The 21,025-nt window shown below is 40.4% G+C and overlaps 1 protein-coding gene across 4 annotated transcripts in view; it reads right to left on the reverse strand.

Moving 5' to 3' along the window:
* The window catches only part of TSPAN18 (tetraspanin 18), a 175,010-nt gene that overhangs the window by 97,125 nt on the left and 56,860 nt on the right, over positions 1–21,025 (reverse strand). The window contains exon 2 of one of the 4 annotated variants that reach the window (XM_045012520.1): positions 1,795–1,902. The exons of the other annotated variants lie outside the window; for them this stretch is intronic. The gene's annotated coding sequence lies outside the window, so the exon portion shown is untranslated. The remainder of the gene's footprint in view (positions 1–1,794; positions 1,903–21,025) is intronic. 4 annotated transcript variants of the gene reach the window in all.

Here is a 21,025-nt window from a genome sequence, read left to right on the forward strand (position 1 = left end):
TACTTGCCTGGGATATGGAAGAGAATGGAAAACTTGTGTTCAAATTCCTGGTTCAAATCAGGCAGAGTGAGGTCCTAAAGGTGGGTATCTCAGATGAGTGCTCTGACCACTGAGCCAGAGGGCAAAAGCTGGGCACCGGCACCATCACCATCACCTGTTATAAATCTACCCCCAAAAAGTTATTTGGCAAATTTGACATGAATTTGTGAATAATTTTGAGTCAACCAAAACAGCATTTTTTGATGCATAAACTCTTAGAAAAAATTCTCCCAACTTTACTATGCACACTGGTTTGTTATTGTAGGTTTATGCCTCTCAAGTAGGTCTGTGCACCCTGTTATATTTTATAGGGTTGCCTGTGAATTCTTACTGCCAATGAGCATGGCTTCACTGTTGCCTGACTCCTTTCCTCGCTAATTTGTATTGTTTCTGTTTTCCCCCCCCACTATTGCAATAAATGTCACATTCTGCACATCAGCATTTCACACCGTCCTGGAAACCATGAGAGTGGGAAGAGCACTACACTGCCCACAAGAGCATGAGCAATCCTGACTGAGGAAGGGTGTGAACAAAAAGGAGTCTATTGGCCTGAAAACATTAGCTTTTAAGAGAGCTCAGCTCTCATCTAACCCATTCCACGAGAATTATGGTCTATGGCAGGCAGAATATGCGCTAATTAGGCAGAGTTTGCTCTCAACAAACCGCAAGAGGAAAAAACAACAACTTTCAATTGCATGAACTCTCGGCTGAATTATTTGTTTTAGACTCATACAGAAATCAGGCTGCCACTAATATCAGCACAGTTCTGTCTCAGCCACTAAAGCAGGTACAGTAGCTCTCTTCAAGGTCTATATTCCATTCTAAATGAAGCCAGATCTATAAAAGATCTTCAGAAAGTGACTTCCACATGCTGTAAGCTGAGCAGAGCTCCTTCAGAGGGGAAATCTCTCTTTTCGCTCACCTGGGAAAAATGGTTGCATACAATCCATTATTAGTTAAGACAGCTTATAGCGTCTGGCTACCAGTTGGCAAGATTCAGCAGTCTGCAGACAGCTGAGGCAAGGACCATAAAGGAATAATTTCAACCAGCTGAGAAATGTTCTCAGGTGCAAGGGAAGTCAGCCCAGGAATCAGGAGAAGGCTGTGCATTCATGAAACTCACTCTCTTTTGCAAATGTGCAGCCCAACCCATGCTTTAGACACCAGGTGGTGAAGGAGGGTTTAAATCTTTGAGATTTTGAAGTCAGAAGCTACTCAGGCAGAACTATTTATTCAACTCAAGTGTATCTAACTGAAGAATCAGATGCCTCCTGTAACTTGACATAAGCAACTCTGAGTCCCACGAAGGTGAAAAGATGGAAATGGCATGGGCATGACTGACTATCAAGCATGCCCTACAACATATGTGCCAGAACCGCAGGAGTAGGATATATGATGCTAAAGCCCCTTCCCCAACCCTGCTCCCTCAATATGGGATAAGTGGCATTGTTTAAGGAAAATAAATAGCTTGGGATTGGTAAGAGGGATGAAGAAGATTCAACAACTGGCTTTCATCATGGCAGAAGAGAGGAGAAATAGCTTCTTATGCTCAATCAGCAGACAGACAGACATCCCCTCTACCCTCTCTTAAGCTTTAATTTGTTAAGTCAGACAAACTGGTGTGCTCTCAAGCAGGTTGCCTTCTTTCAGATGAGCACATGTGTCTGCCCAACAATGAAACAAGAAAATACCTCATTTAAAAAACAAACAAACAAGCAAACAAACAAACAAAACAAACCATGAGAGGCAACATACCAGCTCCAGATTCCGGGACAATCCTCAATAGGCCATTTTTTCACCATACTGCAATCAGCACACCCAAACTGCATAAGGAGCTCTTGAAGGAAAACACTGAGACCCTAGCTGAAAAGAAACAAGATGCTAGACTTCAGGGACCAACAAAAGGGGCAGAGGGACACAGCAAAGTGAATTCCAAAAGGCCTGATTCACACCACCTAACTGGCTTGTTAGCATATGGAGAGAAAACTGGAGAAGTCTCTCTGACACATTCCCATGAGGTTAGACCAGGGGTCGGCAACCTTTCAGAAGTGGTGTGCCAAGTCTTCATTTATTCACTCTCATTTAAGGTTTCGCATGCCGGTAATACATTTTAACATTTTTAGAAGGTCTCTTTCTACAAGTCTATAATATATAACTAAACTATTGTCGTATATAAAGTAAATAAGATTTTTAAAATGTTTAAAAAGCTTCATTTAAAACTAAATTAAAATGCAGAGCCCTCTGGACCAGTGGCCAGGCCCCGGGCAGTGTGAGTGCCACTGAAAATCAGCTCACGTGCCACCTTCGGCACGTGTGCCATAGGTTGCCTATGCCTGGGTTAGACACAAACGAGAATCTTATATTCTTGACAGCTGAGCTATTATATTTTATCTTTTCCCAGGGCAGTTCTCTCCTGTATGAAAATGATAAAAGTACACGTATCTTTACTGTCACCTTGGGAATAAAAGAGAGTGTGCTTCCAGGAAGATGTTATGTGTAAGGGGCCCTCAACTCTAGAATGCACTCCCTGGACCTGCTGACCTCCAGAACACACAGCAAAGCCCATCATTGTACTTGGGCATTTGAGGAGTAAGTGATGCACTAAGAGCTGGAATATGTTGATCCCATATTTCTGGTTGGTCACTGTCCGATTATGGGGAGGTGTGGTTCTTTTTTTGAGGGACACAGGGACAATGTTTGAAACAGCACATTCTAGAGGTTTTAAAATCCATCAAAGGTGATGAATCTGGTACCATCAATTAGTACATTGGAAGGAACAATTCCTACCCTAATAATCTATCTCAGAGCCAAATGAAGCAGAGCTCAGCCAGACCTGAAGGCTGGGGCCACTGGATGCACAGAAGATGGTTACATTTGAAGGCTTACATTGTTAGTAAAAAAACACAGACATGTACCTTGTTCCTATAACTAGAGAGATTCACAGAGACATAATTTATCACTGAAGAATATTTTTATGATTACTAGTAAAGAGACAGACAAATACTGTAAAAAAAAATCTTTGGTTATTCCTTCAAATGTTAACAACAAATTTGCTTCAGCTATGTTTCTGTTTGCTACACTTACATATATACCCATCAATATTCTACCAACTGAGGTTACCAGCAGGAAATTAATTAATATTAAGCAAATATTGGAGACTATGTGCAGAAAGTGAATTTTGAACTTCAGTGCACATATCAGAAACCTGACCCTAAGAATTACATTCATCTAGTCAAGGCACAAAAATAATATCAGGTGACCTATATGTCCAAATCAGCACTAAATAACACATCTGGATTTTCAAGCATCATACTCACAATTAACTGTTTGTAGACAGTCAACATACCACAAATTAACCAAAAAAAGTTCTGTGAATAATTTCAAATAAATAATCCAGTTGAGAAACATGTAAGCTATTCATGGACAATTTGCAAACAACCAACAAAACACCATTCATTAAATATTTTTTTTTGCTGCAAATTATTCACCCAGTTTTAGTAACAACATTTAGTAACAACAGAGGTAATTAGATCAGGGGTCAAGAAGGTATTTTGTCTCCTTCTGCCCCCTTGTATAGCATTGCACAATAAAGCAGGTGTCTATGGTAATGCTTTATGTTCTTGAATTTTTGCCTCTCTGAAGCATCAGGTATTGAATGATGGAGTCAGGAAGACAGACTAGATGGACAGCTGGTCTGATCCATTCTGGCAACTCTCAAAGTATTAACTGTCACTGATGAAAAAAAATCAGAATTTTGTGACAATGTTAATATTCAACTTTATTTCTATGGGATAAAGTTCCAGATAATACTTCTATCCTCTTAATGCACAAAAGAGAAATTAAGCCTCTAAATTCAATGCAACAGGAGTTTTCTTTCTGCTATGAATTTCAAAAGTCTCTGATTTGGGGTCTGTGTTCTGCTAACTTTGTCCAGGCTTTTAAAAAAGGGCCAGATTCTTATACAATTAGTCCCACTGGGACAAGTGGGACTCCTCCTAAGGGTTGCAGGATCAGGGTCCAGATTTGGACATGACTTGAGGTGGAAATAATCTGTATGAAAATAATTAATGCTATTATTCTTGCATGTCTCTGTATACAGAGAGGTAAAAATAGATTATTCACACTTCTTATAAAAGTGCAAATGAAGAGAGAGAAAATATTTTGGATCCCAGGATTCAGGGTAAGCAGCAGCCAGGAATGTTCTATCCAAATAGTTCCATGATGGTAAATGCTGCCTATAGTCTACGCTTCCTGAGTTTTCTATTTAATCAGGAAAGCAATGGGTTACGTGACCCAGGAATTGACAGCTATGTGCCACTGTGCCAAGATTTGCTCAGGGAGTTACAGGAAAAGTCTGTGTCACATTTGGGGAAGGGTCCTAGTTTGGGGAACAACCCCCAAAAGCCACAGATACTGTAAAAACATCAGGTTTCCCTACAGTCATGGCTCTAGTTAGTGACAGGAGCTGAAGCTACTGGAATGGATTTGCAACTTGTGATAGCAATTTAATGTCTTTGCTTTATCATCCACTTTAGGCTTTGTTTGCCTTATGAATTACTTTGTTTCCATAATGCTGCAGTGTGGCAAGCGACTCGCACGCATTGTTTTCATTCATAAGATTTTATATCCCCCAACCTGACTGAAATTAAAGCTCCATGCTGCGTGGCTGTGTGAGCGCCAGTCAAATCTGCTAAATAAACAACCTCATTTTAATTTATGGGAATAAGACCTTCAGGAAAAGATGGCGCTCCCATTTTAACTTAAGCTAGCAGCAGTGGTTCTTATAAAGTAACGGGTGCCTTCATTAATAGGAACATCTACTAGTTGGAAAGCTCATCCTCTCTCCTTATTCCACCCTATCACTGCAATGTCTTAGGGGGGAGCAATAGCTCAGTGGTTTGAGCATTGGCCTGCTAAACCCAGGGTTGTGAGTTTAATCCTTGAGAGGGCCATTTAGGGATCTGGGGCAAAAATCTGTCTGTGGATTGGTCCTGCTTCAAGCAGGGGGTTGGACTAGATGACCTCCTGAGGTCCCTTCCAACCCTGATATTCTATGATTCTATACCTTTCCGTGAGTTACACTTCTAGGGAATTTGAATGATCACAGGACTTAAATATACCCTCCTTATAGGGTAACACAAGTATTTTAAAAGCAGAGTCTGATAGCAACAATGTGTCTATTAGACCTGGCACATGACCCATCTAGGAACTTGCTTTTGAATGTTACTTGATAACTAGAATGCTAGCCAGGAAATCTTAGCACTTAGTTACTCTTTGCTCTGTGTGTCTTTTCCCACTTATCCAGGGTACCCTTTTCTAACCTGCACTAGATTAATTTGACAGTAAATGCTGCAGAAGAGTAAATGCTGCTAGCACATCAGTGTGGTATAATGAAGCGTGCAAACAAGACTAATGCCTTTGGAATTGAGACAGAGAGAAGTTAATTGAAAAGGATAGGAAAGTGACTACAAATACATTGCAGGATGAATGCAGAACCCAATGATTTGGCAGTGGCTCTGATGGTCTCGCTAGTTAAGAGTAATCATGTTACATCTCACACTCAGTCATACCCTTGTGACATGCTTTCCTGTGACCTTCTCTCCTCTTGTTTGGGTCACCAATCAAAGGCAACTCCCAGACACCAAGCACCTCCTCTGGGGTTTTATTTAAACAGACAAATAGTTTTGGAGAAATGGGAGCCTCTCTCAGTGACATCCAGGTGATTTCCTGAGGTTTCAGACATGATTAAAAGAACCAGCGATACACAGCCTTGCAATTTCTGTTTGCCTCTTGCCACCAGCCAGACTTCTGATTCCCTTATTTTAACTCCTTTGTTGCTCCTCTCTTCACTCCTCTCACATTAGACCTGCAACCCAGCTGCTTTGTACATCCTCCATGGATGAAATCTATCTTCAGACTACTTCAAAAGGGCACCCGGATTAGCTGGGGTTGGGTGGGGCCTCCTAGAATGCTCTCCGCTTTGCCCAAAAGGAGACCACTCTCGGATATGTCCCCAAATACTGCTTGTCAAAAAATAAAATAAATCATAATATTCAGCACTTACACAGACCTTTTTTTCTTCAAACTTTAATCTTCCCAACACAACACAACCCCACCCTGTGAGATTGGTCAGCATTATCCTCATTTTACAGTCAGGAAAACTAGGGTACAGATGGGGGACATGACTTAATTTAGGACATAGCTGGGAAACATTGTCACAATGGAGGGATTAGAACCTAATAAGTCTTGGTTGCTCTACTCTAACCACAAAATCATACCTCCCCAACAAAACTAAATCCCTTCACTTTCCAATATATTGCAGCTCTCTGCTGCCACCAGGATACTAGGCCAATATATCCAATTTTGCTTATTTTAGAAGCAATGTTAATATTTTTAAATGTTTCATTTAAAGAGGAGTTGAAAGATCACCAGCAAAAAACAAGTCCTCACCACTCTAACAGTAAATCAACATCCAAATAAACACCATCTTTAGTTGCCTTTCAGTATAGTTTTTTCCACTGAACTAACTTTAGTCCTTGTTTAGAAGGTCCCTGAAGGTGCTGACTTATGGGTGCTGACTCCAAGAGACAACCTAGTCATGGATTAATTTTAAAAGCAACAATGCACCTTTTCTCTTGAAGCTTCACAAAGAATTTTACTTTTTAAATATTGTGAAGTTAACATTTATCACTGATTTCAGGCTTGATCCTGCAAGCCCTTACTTGTTTACGTAGCCCTTACTAACCCACACAATCCCACTGAAGTAAATGGAAGTATTTGCATGAGTAAGGATTAGGGCTGTCAAGTGATTACAAAAATTAATCGCACTTTTAAAGAATAATAGAATACCATTTATTTAAATATTTTTGGATGTTTTCTACATTTTCAAATATATTGATTTCACTTATCACACAGAATATAAAATGTACAGTGCTCACTTTATATTATTATTTTTGCACAGTAAAAAAAACAAAAGAAATAGTATTTTTCAGTTCACCCAATACAAATAATCTAGTGCAATCTCTTTATCATGAAAGTTGAACTTAATGTAGAATTTTGTACAAAAAATAACTGCACTCTAAAATAAAACACAATGTACAATTTTAGAGGATGTATGCCCACTCAGTCCTACTTCTTGTTCAGCCAGTTGCTCAAACAAGCTATTTTACATTAGCAGGAGATAATGCTGCCCACTTCTTGTTTATGGTACCTGAAAGTGACAACAGGTGTTTGCATGGCACAGTTGTAGCCGGCATTGCAAGATATTTACATGCCAGATGCTCTAAAGCAGTGGTCCCCAACCTTTTTTGTCTGGCGTGTGCTGGATGATGAGTCACCGAGGACCATGGTGGCGGACGAGCATCCGCCAAAATGCCGCCGAGAAATGACGTCAATAGGCGTTGCTGCTGAAATGCCGCCGACAAGCAGAGTCATCCAGAGGCATCACCGTCGAAATGCTGCCGAAAATCAGCAGCATTTCAGCGGATGCTCGTCCGCTGGACAGTACGTGGGCGCACACAGATGCCCGGTGGGCGCCATGCCACCCGTGGGCACCGCGGTGGGGACCACTGCTCTGAAGATTCATATGTCCCTTCATGCTTCAACCACAATTCCAGAGGACATGCGTCCATGCCAATGACGGGTTCTGCTCGATAACAATCCAAAGCAATGCGGAGCAACACATGTTCATTTTCTCATCTGAGAATCCTGTGGCACCTTATTGACTAACAGACGTTTTGCAGCATGAGCTTTCGTGGGTGAATACCCGCTTCGTCGGATGCAATGACGAAGTGGGTATTCACCCACGAAAGCTCATGCTGCAAAACGTCTGTTAGTCTATAAGGTGCCACAGGATTCTTTGCTGCTTTTACAGATCCAGACTAACATGGCTACCCCTCTGTTACTTTCTCATCTGAGTCAGATGCCACCAGCAGGAGGATGATTTTCCTTTTTTGGTGGTTCAGGTTCTATAGTTTCCACATTGGAGTGTTGCTCTTTTAAGACTTCTGAAAGCATGCTCCACACCTCGTCCCTCTCAGATTTTGGAAGGCACTTCAGATTCTTAAACCTTGGGTTGAGTGCTGCAGCTATCTTTAGAAATCTTGCATTGGTACCTTCTTTGCATTTTGTCAAATATGAAGTGAAAGTGTTCTTAAAACAAACAACATGTGTTGGGTCATCATCCAAGACAGTTATAACATGAAATATATGGCAGAACGTGGGTAAAACAGAGAAGGAGACATAAAATTCTCCCCCAAGGAGTGCAGTCACAAATTTAATTAACACATTTTTCTAAATGAGCATCATCAGCATCGAAGCATGTCCTCTAGAATGGTGGCCGAAGCATGAAGGGGCATACGAATATTTAGCTTATCTGGCACATAAATTCCTTGCGACGCCAGCTAAAAAGTGCCATGTGAACACCTGTTCTCACTTTCAGGTGACATTGTAAATAAGAAGCAGGCAGCATTATGTCCCCTAAAAGTAAACAAACTTGTTTCTCTTAGTGATTGGCTGAACAAGAAGTAGGACTGAGTGGGCTTATAGGCTCTAAAGTTTTACATTGTTTTGTTTTTTTAAGTGCAGTTATGTTAAAAAAAAATCTACATTATAAAGATATTGTATTATGGTACTTGTATGAGGTGAACTGAAAGACACTGTTAATCATTTTTACAGTGCAAATATTTGTAATAAAAATAATATAAAGTGAGTACTGTACACTTTGTATTCTGTGTTGTAATTGAAATCAATATATTTGAAAATGTAGAAAAGCATCCAAAATATTTAATAAATTTCAATTGGTATTCTATTGTTTAACAGTACGATTAATTATGATTAATGTTTTAATCACAATTAATTTTTTTGAGTTTAATTGCATGAGTTAACTGTGATTCATCGACAGCCCTAGTAAGGATTGCTCTCCTAATCAAGGATACTCAAATTCAGGCTCTCACTTTGTAAATACTATACAAACTGTATCTACTGTAGGTCTGGGGTGGAAAGTAGCAGCTATTTAACATTACACAGCAATACTATAGAACAGTTTAGGACAGAAAGTGAGACCACAGAGAAACGTAAGCAGGCTCAATGTAATTACCTAGGATACCACACCAAATATGTTTATTGTTGCAACATGTGCCTAGGGATCGCTCGTGTCCACAAGTGGTTTTGTGTCTCCTACAAGAGATTTCCTCCAGGAGTACAGTGCTCCTCAGAACCAAACTGGAGCATTGATTCAGTACTGTACTATCACAGCCCCAGGTTCTCCTTGCATGTTTCCCACCCCAAAGCAGACCAGGCCCAACTCTGCTTAAAATCTTTCAGACATGCCTCCACCCCGATCACCACCCGAGCAATGGGTCAGCCAAGAACCACTCAGTACAGAATTAATTTATTGATGTTTTTCTATTGCTCTCACTGCGGAACACAGAAGACATAACATCTGAATATTGCAAACTTTAAGAGATCTGGTCACTATAGAATGAAACTGGACTCTCTGTTCTCCCCAAGAGGAGGCTTTTACTCTAGTGCCGATCAGAAAATGCTATCCACACTATGAGCACATGCTGAACATTCGCAGTGCTAGTGGGAAGCCAGTGAGCGAGAGAGAGAGAGAAACATTGGGGGCCTGTTAGTGGAGCAAGAAATAAAAAGGTAGTTTGTCTGGAGCATTTGCCAAAACATCGGCTAACGTTATTGCTTGGTCAGTCAGCTCCTCAGGCTCGGATTACATATCTTCTATTTAAAGACCTTTTAAAACTCCCAAAATGAAGTTTACTGGTTGGATATAAACAAAAAGAACTGACTGGGTTAAAAAAATATATCTGAGAAATATACAAGAGGTTTACCAGCCACCAGCATTTTCCCCCAGATTAATCTGCAATGAGTATTTGAAGATGCTAATTATTTATTTCTCACCCCTGTGCCTCCCTCTATTTGCCAACTCCCTGTTGGTCTCTTTAAGACACAAAAAATGAATAATGAAAATGTATGTGCTCCTTTCTTTAGCAACTCTGAGCTTCTGCTTGGTATTTAAGATATCAAAAACAAGCTCCTCAACCCTGCCCCCCCTCATACGGGGTTCAGTGCTTCTATACAACTCAGCGCAGATCTGAAAAGGCACCTAATGAATTTATTATGTCATGGTCACTTTCAAATTCTTTTCAAAATGTGATAATCCCTTCTGCATGATATTTAAGTCCCCAGTTAGCTCTTTTGCAGTCAGGTTATTAACCTTTATTTTATGCAGATAGGGAAAGATTAACAGGGATTCTGCCTAATCCAGGTTTGGAGGATTCTGCTTCTCATTCTGATTTGGCCCGTCATTCTTCACCTGGGACTTGACTAGTTAATCCAGTTTGACATTACTTCTTCTATAAGAGACATTAGCTGCTTCCCTACATGTTTTGCTTTTCTGGAAGAAAAGAGGGGTCTCCCCATTTCCTCTTTTCCAATTCTAGAGGCCTGGTTCAGTTTAATTTGCCCTTCTGATACAAGGTAATTCCCTTCAGAGCCCATCAGTGCCTACCTTTGGATTGGCTGAGAGGAGTGTATCATTATTCATTTGCCTTAGGAAATTTTGCACACAAGAATTTTTTTAGCAAAGAACCTGCTTTTTATGCAATTTTTCCATCTGAAATAACTAACAAATCTGGTATTTCATAGGCTCAATCTACAATAATATACCAAATTCCTCCAGGCACCAAGCCATTTGCTCTCACCCCTACAAAGCAAGGTATAAATAAGACTCCATATTCCAAGGGGAATGTCCTTCATAGAGGTGTCTGCCTTCTGTTGCTTTCCGGACCTGAAAATGAAGTGCCCAAGGTGTACACAAGTACACCTGGTTCTTCACAATCAGTGAATCCTCAAAGCAGCTACTTCTGCTAATGAATCAGAGATGCAAACTCCTTTCTTCTGTGTCAACAGGATGGGGAGCAAAAAACCTTGGCAGTGCTGAGTGACATATGTTGGACGTCCAGTGAAATGTCGCCTTCAGCTGGCTTCTTACAGCTTGTTCTTGTCACTGTCATTCTACAGAGAAGCTTTTGTTCTTGGTACACGGGTACTGCCAGGTGCTGGCAGAAGCACCAGGGCTAATTCAGCACAGAGCAGAAACAATTAGATGCAGAAAAGAAAAGGGAAGGCCCTGAAATTCTAGAACACTTTAGCCTAGAGAGAAGAGGATTCCACAAATAGCAGCCACAAACCTGCTTTAAATTGCAATTATGTGTATGAAAGAAAAACAACATGCAGTCAGAAACCAGCTGCTATGGTGTGAGTAGTTACAAATATCCCTCTTTCCCCAATGGAAACAGTCAGAGCCCTTCTTGGATTCCCAAATGTGTTTCCAAAATGAAACATAGCTGGTAATATACGGTTTTGTGCATAAAACTGATAGCAGTACACTGAAAGGAACATACCTTATTTATTTCAGCTACTTCACATTCATACACACAGGGTCCATGATAACATTTCAACAGGTGGTCATTAACGTCTCATTTGTTTTCACAGCACAGTGCCAGATAGTTAAACTCTTGTTGTAGCCATGTTGTCAGTGACGGATTTACCATGAAACAAACTGTGCAGCGGCAAGGGCCCCCAATGACAGGGGACCCAAAATGCAGGACAAATCTGACAAATGACTAAAGCATTGCAAGTCGCGAAGAGGTCCAGGCTTTCTGCATTCCGCGAACTTATTCTGTGAATTGTGCTCTAAACGTGGTTTTTTGAAGTAGCCAACAAAGAATTTTGCTTTGCCATTTTTTCGCTGTCTCAGCAATAGCATAACAGCAAGTAAGGGAAATCATCATTTGCCAATCAAAGTCTGTCTGCCTAACCAATTATCCAACTGAACAAAAGCACCCTCCCTCACACTTTGCAACAAGGCCCGTGATTTGTCACTAGTATGTAATAGTTCAAAATCCCGTTTTGACAGAGCCTAATAAAAACACGGGATTACCGGCATTAAACCTAATTGGGCGGTCCATGGCCCACCCAGGCATACCCGTGGTTATTCCCCTGCTCTTTCAGACATTTTTAATCTGCCTAAAATCAAGGTCAGTTTTTTAGCAATAATGAAGCGACACTATAGTCTGGCAATCAAAAACGCAAAAAAATGAAGGCGAGGCAAGAAGATGAAGCTAAGCAAAAAGACAGTTTGTCATCTTATTTTTAAAAGCTTGAAGTATTACAGTGGACATTCATCAAAAAGTATGGGCAAGAAAACATCTGAATTATCTGATCACTTGCCGAGTTGTGGGGATACCACAATGACTGCAAAAGTTGAACAAGTGGACTCTGAAATGACAATGGAACTACAAAATATTGGTAATTTTGTCAAAGTAAGGGAAGCAACCTCCCCTGAACACATTGCATTATGCCCCAAATCTGTTTAATTGGATATGATAGAATATTTCTTAGTAAATAAATCAAAAAACATAGGCAATATGGAAAATTTGAGAAAAAAAAAGAGTATGAGGTTGCATGACGAAAGCAATTTAGATGTCTTCACAAATCCCATTTTCTGAGGATGAAGAAAAATGGGACAACAGAAATGAGAATTTGGTTGATTTTTTCGAAAACTACTAAGGCAGTCTACTGTTGTGTTTGCAAATTATTCCCGGACTATAGTAAAAGAAAACAAACATTCGTTGATGGGCACTCTAATTGGAGAAATGTTGCAAGACATATTGCTGATCATGAAACTTCCAAAGATCATATTAATGCTATGTGTAAGTTTGTTCAAAGGTGTAAATCATCTGGAAGAATTAACTTGTGTTAATTAATTGGTTTGAAAAGGAGTATTCTTATTGGATGAAAGTGCTGAGATATGTTGTTCCCATGGTCAAACTGCTGTCTTCTTTGGGACTACCTCTAAAAGGATACGATGAGTCATCACTGTCAAATCGAAAACACAATTTTTTAACCTGCCTTGAATATCTTAGTGAATTTGACTATTTTCTCAAAGAACATTTGAAAAATGATCAGTATTGTGGCTCAGGAAAGACCAACTTTTTAACACAACAAACCTACGATAAATTCATCACTATAATGGCAGAGTGGCTCAGAAACCAATTCACTGATGACGTAAAGGATGCCAAGTACTATACCATAATAGTTGATTCAACACCAGATGTGAGTCATGTAAACCATTTAACATTAATTTTAAGGTATGTGACCAGCAGTGGTGACATTGTAGAGTGATTTCTTTGTCCCACTAAAATCCAACACTTCTGAATGTCTACAGACAACTGTTTTGGAAATCATTGCAAATTTATGTTTGGACATCAAAAATTGTCATGGATAGAGCTTTGATAATGCCGCAAATATGGCAGAAAAATATTCATGTCTACAGGCAAGACCTGAATAGAACAATGCAAGCCCCTTTGCTTTGTTCATATGATGTTCCAGCCATTCCTTTCATTTAATCTGCAATGCTGCAGCCAAATCTTGTGAGGGATCTACACATTTTTTTGACTTCATTCAAAACATATATGCCTTTTTTCAGTTTCCATGCATTGGTGGAGTATGCTACAATCGCGCTTGGAGCAGCCAAATGAAAAACATTTGACAGTCAAAAGAATTTGTGACACCAGGTGGTCTGCTTGTGCAGATGCTGTTTTGGCTTTGAAAATGAGCTACGATGATATAAAGAAAACCTTATTAGACACAGCCACATTAAATTCTGAAAAACTGCATGTGAAAACTGAAGCAAAATCATTAGCAGAAAAGTTTGAAAAGTATGATATTGCTGTTTTTACTCTTTTGTGGAACAGTTTACTTCAAAGAATTAATGCCGTCAGCAAATCACTGCAAAAGATTGATAAAAGTTTATTGAATGCTGCACAATTGTTAGCCTCAGTTAAAAGTTTTGTCATGGAAGTTCGAAATGACTATAGCTCCGTGGAAGCAGAGGCACTAACATTAACAGAAAATATAGGTTTCTCCGATATATCTGATGAGAAGCGTAAAAAAAGCAGGAAGTTATTTTTTGATGAAACTAGAGACAATGAAATCAATGTAAAAGGAAAAGAGATGATCATCGTTGAAACTATCAATGTTATTTGTGACACAATAATAGTGCAATTGCAGAGTAGAGATGAATCTCTAAAGAAAACTGTTGATTTATTTTGTATGTTTTTTGACAGAAATATGGACGAAAATGCTAAAAGCCACTATAGTAAGAAATTAAGTGAATTTTACTGAGAAGACAGACACAAATCTCTTTGAAGATGGAGTGAAAGATTTCATTCATTTTATAGAAAATGATGAGGTCTGTGCTTTGAGATCACCAGTTGATTTGTATAGACTTATACGTGACGGTTTGCAGGCAACCTTTCCAAATGTAGAAACCATTCTGAAAATACTTTCAACAATACCTGTCACAAATGCTTCTAGTGAACATTCTTTTTCCTGTATTGAAACGAGTAAAAAATGATTTGCAAAATACGATGAGTCAGGAACATTTGACAAATTCAGCAATATTGATAATTGAAAGTGCTTCTTTACAAAATGTTACTTACGACTTAATTGACGATTTTGTAAAGAAAAAGTGTAGAAAAAAAGCTAATTGAATAAGTTCAGAGGAAGTTAACTTTTGTTTTTCCATTCATGCGTCATCTATACTTTTTATTTTCACACATTTTTCACGTTAGCGTAATGCAAATACAAGCTTTGATCTAGACCAGAAGTTCTCAAACTGTGGTTCGAGAACTCCATTCAGGTGGACTGAAGAAAGGTTATTAAGTTTATTTTTTATAAAGCGCTCTTATCCAAAGCACTTTACAATAGTTAGCTAACGGTACAAACAACATTTGGAAAGATCATTAAGTGGTCTGCTGAGACCCTCAGCAATTTTCAAATGGTCTGTGAAAAAAAAGTTAGACTACAAAAACAATCAAGGTACCTCACTTTATTTTCATTTACTTCCTATTACTTATAATATAGGAGGAGGATGAAGAAAAAAAGAATGAAAAATCGGGGGTGGGGGAAGATAAGAGAAAATGTTCCTTTTCTTCGCTGAGTCCCAAGGTGGGGCCTCTGAAAATTAAGCTGCGCACAGGGCCCCACTAACTCTAAATCCACCACTGCATGTTGGTCCGAAGAGATTAGAGATAAGGTAGGTGAAGTAATATTTTTTATTGGACCAACTTCTCGTGGTGAAAGATACAAGCTTTCAAGCGTACACAATGCTCTTCTTATCTCAGACCTGAAGAAGAGCCTCTCAGGGAGGTGGATTAGCTATGCCGACAGGAGAAGCTCTCCCACTGGCATAGGTAGTGTCTTCACTACCTATGCCAGTGAAGGCTTGGTCGACACCAGTGGTTCTCAATCAAAGATCTGAGCCCCCCTGGGGGGGTTGTGAACAGGTTTCAGGGGGCTACCAAGCAGGGCCAGCATTACACTCGCTGGGGCCCAGGGTAGAAAGCCGAAGCCCCACCGCATGGGACTGAAGCCTCAGCCCTGCCACCTGGGGCTGAAGCTGAACCCTGAGCAATATAGTTTTGCGGGGGCCCCGTGGCATTAGACCCCAGTTTACCCCACTTCAGACAGCTAGCCACTACATTGCCAACCAGAGCTAGGAGGAAGGGCCTGCACTCCCAGTTACATTGTTACTGGCCCCTGATGCAGTAAATTGGGAAGAGAATCCTTGGGCCCTCTCCAATTGAATACCACATAGAGACCTCCTCAGCCTGGCCTCAAACAGTCTGCTCCATACACGTGAATGAACAATGGGCAGCTGTGGTGTGTTAGGGCCCGACTCATTTCAGGCTCCGATTCACAAAAGCACTTAAATACAGGCTTCACTTTGAGCCTGAGTCCCAGGAACTTCAATGAGATTACTCAAATGCTTGAAGTTAAGCACATGCTCAAGTGTTTTGCTGAATAGAATGCGAGTCAGAGGGAAGGAGGAGCCAGCACAGCGCACAATCACCAAAGCCTGAAGTCCCAGGCCTGTTGCTTATACATTTGGTTAGTAACCAGGGATCTGGTGAAATTTTCAGATCCAAGCAAATGTTCCTCACTGGAAAATTAAAGATGAAATTTCTCACTATTTGGAGGCACTGAGGCTCATAAAAAGCCATGACCCCTTGATGCTAGAAAGAGTAGATTAAATCACTCATTGATGTACCCTACACAGGGAAAAAACAATCTCAAGAGGTCCCCGCAACATAAAAAGTATGCAGAGGAAAAGCCCCCTTTTTCCTATGGCAGCAGAAAAGCCTCCAGCTCAGCTGAGCCACATGGTACATTCAGAGTAGGGGAGGTGAAAAGGAATATTATGCATCAGAATTTAAATTATGCAAAAATAATGTAAAATTATGCACACACACGGGGAAAAATCCAACTCCCCTGATTGTGGCTAACATTAGCTCCATAGTGAGAATGTGAATCCACTGAAATCCTGAAAGGGAAGGAGAGGGAAGACCAGAAAATAAATACAACTGAACATAGTTTACTGGGAGAGGAAAAAAACTGATGTGCTTTCCTAGAAAAAAAAATAACTTTTAAGCTGTTAAGGGACACACAAAACAAGGGTTCCCTGGCTTGTGTCTCCTCCCACTAATACCAGTTTTGTCCCCATGTGATTCGGTTTAGGTTGGTGGTGTCACTGCTCATTTACACTGGTGTGAGCGAGTGGAGAATCAGGCCCTCCTCAGAGTGTGATTCAGGCACAACATTATAAATGTTTTCCATTAAAGTGCAGTTCAATCATGCTGTCAGGAAATAACCAGAAAAGCAACAGTGATTTTATAGGCTCAGAAGAAAGGGTCGTGAGTAAGTCACCCCAGCATGGTGTGTGTAGTACACAATATTTAATAGATACCATGTTCATTTCACCCACCTCAGATTGCAGGTATTTAAACTTGTAAACTTTAGCAGAGCTGACTATTTTGTTTTTACAGTGAAATGCAGATGTTGGCAGCAGACAGATGTATTGCTAGCTGATAAAACTGAACTAATTGAGCAAACCATCACAAGAAAATAAGACCATAATTGAGAAAACCATCCTGACAACAAAACCCACTTTCAACCTCCACTAACCCTGGATCCCTTTAAATCCTCACCAGCAGCTGTAAGCATCTTCCTGAAAAGTTCTGTAAGATGTTCCCTGGCTTGCTGTAAAACAAGTAGCAAAAGCTTCTGAAGATGCCTCTCCCTCTCTCTTTGCAGAAGGAAAGGCAGAGATTAGATTTGTCAAAAAGGGGGATAATAATTTAACTGGGCCAGATAAGGTAAGACGTGCCCAGCACTTTAGCAAACAGTCTGGAAAGATCTCTGGGTCTAGACTAACCGAGGTAAGTATGATAAATGCTGACACTAACCCAATTAGTTACAATGATTTTAGAGGTTTGGAAAGAACTAAACACAAATCAATGAATATTCTTTTCAAAGGAAAAAAACCTCTCAGTTTTAAGGAAACTGGGCAGGTCTCTAAAATAAAACTCTAAATCCTGGATTCTGGCACCAGTGGTCTAGCCGGTTTTGCTAAATTCAAAGCCTTTTTCCTAGCCTTATATTTTCAAAGCACGGTGCAGTAGTGTTAGCTGTACAACGCTCATTTAAGTCAGTGATGGCCACACAAGTGGCATCACAGAATAACTCTGAACATTCACATCCTCTGCCATTTCAAGAAATTAACATTCTTTAAAGCCCTTTGCAATCTTATAGGATCTGTGGGTCTACAAAGGCAGCAACCTGGCTTCATCTCTTTTTCAATTTAATCCCGTCTTCCCCAAATAACTCCAGATGTGGAGTTGTTGAAAGAGAATATTAGTCACACATCCACTCATGGATGCTACTCTTACCCATTCTCTCCAACCAACTTGCACAAACACCAAAAAATTCCACCAGTCAAGCCAGCATCTTTCCATTGCTTCCTGTTTTTGCTCAGTAACAGTGAAAAATTCACCCTAGCACATAAGGCTATCCTATCACAAGGTTTGTGTGCCACTTAAATCCCACGTAAACTGTATGGGTTTAATCCAAAGATCAAGGGGCCTGTGAAATGGAGAAGTTTCAATTTTCATCAGATTCATAAAACTTTAGGTTGGAAAAATATCCTGGTGTCTCGGCTGTACATACAACACTTAACGGTTAAGACAACAAACGTAGGTTAGGCCAGACCATTTCTCAGTCTACTCAGCTTCGATGTATGTGGCATCAATAACAAAGTCATCTGCTGCTCTTCCTCCTTATCCTGAAGGAATACCAGCTCCTTCTTTCCATTACTTCTACTTTCCAAAAGCATCCTTCATGTGTGTCATAAATCACATCAACTCAGCTATTTTCATCCTATTCAGCTTGTGGTCCTGGTCCATGGCAACATCAGAAGGTTTCTATCCCATTTCACCAAGGAACAGACACACGTTCCTTTGGAAGGAAATCACTTGGTTCTAGTTTTATGTTATTAGGACTTGTAGAAAAAAATGTATTTTCAGTCACATTTTTCTTCTTATAAAAATGACATATATGAGAAACTCTTTGAATTACTGAAGAACTGGCAATTTCTGCAGTAAAAGGTGTTTTGTGGAAGCAGCAAGTGCATGAAAATGTTTTTACTGTGACCATTACCAGCTCCAATGTTCTTTGGATAATACTGAACGGTAATATATGAATAGATATTTGAATACAAATGTGATGCCTTTCTGTGGCCTGTGCCAAACCAGCTAATGATCTTAGAGTGAAATTCTTGTCCGTCTATCTTAGGTAGTTATCCAACTCCTGTCACAGCAATAGCGGAGCACCTCACATTTTTTGACTGATTCATCCTCATTATGCCTCTGGGAGGTAGGGAAGTCCTATTTCCCCATTTTACAGATGGGAAACTGAGGCAGAGAGAGACTAAGTGACTTGCCCAGAGTCAAACTGGAAGCTTGTGGCATAGTACAGAACTGCATCCAAGTCTCTGATGGTATAGGCTAGTGCTCCAACCACTGGATCATGCTTCCTCTCTGTGTTCCTCTATTGAGTCCAGTGTGCAGTTTCTACAGCTCTGTGAAGATGCAAAAAACTATGCATCAATTAGACTTGATTTGGCTATCCCTGGATTACATAGGTTGTTCTCAGGGGAGGACTATCAAGTCTGAACTCTATCCCTGCCAACTTGGTCCCAAACAGCTCAAGTTTGTTATTAATGGTTATTAAAGACTATTCACCTTTCAGGAATAGTCTAGTTATTACACAGTCCTGCCTTGAGTGCAGGGGACTGGATTAGATGACCTTTTGAGGTCCCTTCCAGTCCTACACTTCTGTGATTCTATGATTATGTGCTGACAATATGTTCAGCCTCTACCCTGTAGAGAAAGGAAGTATAGAGTCCATTTCCCAGAGAGCTTACACTTGGAAGGCCTGCTTCTTTAAATATTACTAGGCACAGTTCCACTGACTTCACTGGAACTAGACCCTGTCAGCACTGCACCCAGCAATAAATGTGCACAGACTGACATGAATAAGGAAGGATTCACTAATACACCCAGAGGAAGATAAATTTCAGAGCACGCCTTAAGGCATATCTGTTTACCCAAGCTTTTTTCTAAAGGGCTTGTTTAATGCAGTTTGGATGGGACTAGGGACAGGTGGTTGGATGGATTGCATTAGCTACCTTTTCATCTTGATGTCTTTATTGTTATTTATCGTAAATGCACCTAGTGGCTGTTTGAAGGGTCTGGTATATACACAGAAAGAGAGAAATAAATGTGTGTGGAATATTACTGGTAGTTAAATGCTTGTAACTTGAATTATCCAGGGATAAGCAGTTCAAATACACAAATAATTCATTACCTCTAGAGGAGGAAGATGAGAAGAAAACAAACAAACCCTGCTACAATGATGATTCAACAAGTAATCAATAAGAATACAGGGCTCCTCACTCTAGAATGCTGGCCCTCTGCAATAGCACGAGTCATAATTAAAGCAGAGGCTAATGCTGTCTGGCTGCACATTCCCACCACAAGCCCTGGAGCAGTGATTTAAACTAACCCAGATTGGCAAAGAGAGGCAGGGAGGTTTCTCTTACCTGCTCATTAAAAGTGAAGTTCCTTTTGGTGCAAAGGGCCAGCACTTAAGTCCCATTTCAGCCCATAGGACATAATTCATCCCATGGGGTTTTTTTTATTTTCTGGGGAGGCCAGGTTATGATTTAGACAGATGTGGGGAATGCATGAAACGGAAAGAAGCCTGAGCAGCTCCAAGCTCATTTGCACTCCAAGAATAGGGCTTGCCAGGATTGGGTGGCTACAGACATCTGGAGAAGAAGCAGGTGGGCTGGTTTTGCTTGGCAGGATTTCAAAACTGACACTACCTCACGGCACAGAGAGAACACAGCAATATGTCAAGAGTCTAATTAATTGTAGTTTGGGGCATTTCTACAGTCCTGAGAGAATTAAAGGCATGGAATGGCATAAATTTGGAGATTTACATTAGGCAACAAAATCTTAAATGGTCTCCCTTCTGTATTAGCCGCCTGAACATATTCCAAATAGTATCTGGGTCTTGTCTGTGGAATAAGGAGTGCAGCTGACCTTACCTTCCCATGTTAGGACAGCATAAGCAGTACTCAGACACCACAGAATTTGATGGTATGGTATGAGACTATCGTTAGATGAGAGCATTTGGCTGGCCTGATCTAGAACTAAGACACTTGGCTTGCAGAAAGGGAGGATAATACTGTTAAAAGTAGTTTATCTACTTACTATGGGCAATATTCACCCTCTGTGCACAAGGCCAGCCCAAAGCAAATGCACCACTTAAATGAGACTGGACCTCCAGAAGGGGCTGAATTTCACCTTACACATCAGGAGAATGTGAGCAATCTCAGACAAAGTCAAGCTGTCCCCATAGATATGGCCAAATCCAAACCCCACTTCTTACCACTTACAGTCTTTGCTGACTTGGTCATTAACTCAACATGTAAGTGTCATAACAAACTGGCCCCATTGAGACCAGTCACTTCTTTGAGGGATCGGGGCAGGTTACATGC

The sequence above is a fragment of the Mauremys mutica genome, chromosome 4 (genome assembly GCF_020497125.1).
Source record: "Mauremys mutica isolate MM-2020 ecotype Southern chromosome 4, ASM2049712v1, whole genome shotgun sequence".
NCBI lineage: Eukaryota > Metazoa > Chordata > Testudines > Geoemydidae > Mauremys > Mauremys mutica.